Genomic DNA, 1,883 nt, shown 5'->3' with positions numbered 1-1,883 from the left:
AAAAAAAAAAAAAGAAAAAAAAAAAGGGAGGACAAAGGGACCTATATGATGAAAATATTGTAAATTCCTCTTTAAGTGGTAAAATATTGATTCTAACTAAACTACCAAAGGTTAAGTACATCTTTTGCAATTTTTAAAAAACAACGGAAAAAATTATGCAAAAAGATAAAGTCAAAAATAAATCAGAAAATTAAAATGTTATGTTTAAACAAAAGGCTCAAATAACCCTGCAGAAGGTTGAAGAAAGAAAGCAGACACACACATACACACACACACACACACACACACACACACACACACAGGACAAGACAGAAAGACTGATCCAAACATGCAATGAAAATAGCATTAAGATTTTTTTAAAATCTAAAAAGCCTCTAGCAAGACTGACAAAAAAAGAGAGAATATATTGCCAATGACAAAAATAGAATAGGAGATAGCACCATAGATCCTGCAGATAGTAAAAGAATAATAAGTGAATACTACAACAACTCTACGCACATATATTCAACAACTTAAAAAAATATCAGTACCTTGAAACTACAAAATACTAAAATTCACCCAACATTGAATAGAAAACCCATATTAACTTTCATTATTTATACATGGAATTAATAGTTTAAAACCTTTCAAAAAAAGAAATCTCCAAGTTTCACGAGTGAATTCTAAAGAGAAGAAAATTACACAAATTATACATATTGTCTTCTAGAAAATAAAAGAATACATCCCATTTTATTCTATGAGGCCAAGATAGTCTTTAAAACAAAATAAAAAATTATACAATTTATGTATGTAGTAAAACATTACACTGTGCCCCATAAATATGTAATTGTTTTATTTCAATTACAAACAAAACCAAAAAAGGAAAATATAGACCAATATCCCTCATTAGTATACCATCAAAAATCCTAAACAAATTCTTAGCGAATCAAAAATAACAATATGTGTTATTCAAATTCCACCATGACCAAGGGGCTTAATCCTAGGAAAGTAAAGCTGATTCAATATTCTAAAATGAATTAATGTCATGTATTATATTACGACTTGAAATAAAAAATATGATCATATTGACACAAAAAAATTGACAAAATTCAACATCCAAACATGATAAAACTTCTCATCAAATTGGAAACAGTAGGGAACATCCTCAATTTAATAAAAGCATCAATAAAAATTCTATAGCTAGCATCATACTTAATAGTGTAAGAATGAATGCTTTATCACTAAGATCAGGAACAAGGCAAGGTTGTCCTTTCTCACAGCTTTTATTAAACATTGTATTAGAAGTTCTAGCCACTGCAATAAAGCAAGGAAAATAAATGAGTCAGAATGATTAGAAAGGAATAAATGGAAGTGTAGAGTATCTCAAAGAAGAGTAGAGTATCTCAAAGATACTCTATGTAGAGTATCTCAAAGAAGCTACAAAAAATATAGAATAAATAGATAAGTGTAGAGTATCTCAAAGAAGCTACAAAAAATATAGAATAAATAGATAAGTGTAGCAAGGGCATAGGATACAATGTCAACACAAAGAAAACGCCATCATATATCCATATACCAGAATGAGCAATTGAATTTTTAACTAAATAAATCATTCCAAATAGCTCCAAAACATAAAATATTTAGGTATGAATGTAGTGAAATACATACAAAATTTTTATACTAAAATCTATAAACTCTAATGAAATAAACTTTAAAATATCTAAATATATAAAGATACACACGATGTTCATGGATTGGAAGACTGATAAAGATGTTAATTCTCTCCAAATCTATATAAAGACCTTACCCAATTCCAATTAAAATCTCAGCAGAAAACTTGCAGATTAAAATTTATACAAAAAGGCTTAAAACAACTAAAATAATTTTTTTTTTTTTTTTTTTTT

Source organism: Rhinopithecus bieti, unplaced genomic scaffold (genome assembly GCF_001698545.2).
Source record: "Rhinopithecus bieti isolate Rb0 unplaced genomic scaffold, ASM169854v2 scaffold_12484, whole genome shotgun sequence".
Classification (NCBI taxonomy): domain Eukaryota; kingdom Metazoa; phylum Chordata; class Mammalia; order Primates; family Cercopithecidae; genus Rhinopithecus; species Rhinopithecus bieti.
This window is presented reverse-complemented; position numbering follows the sequence as displayed.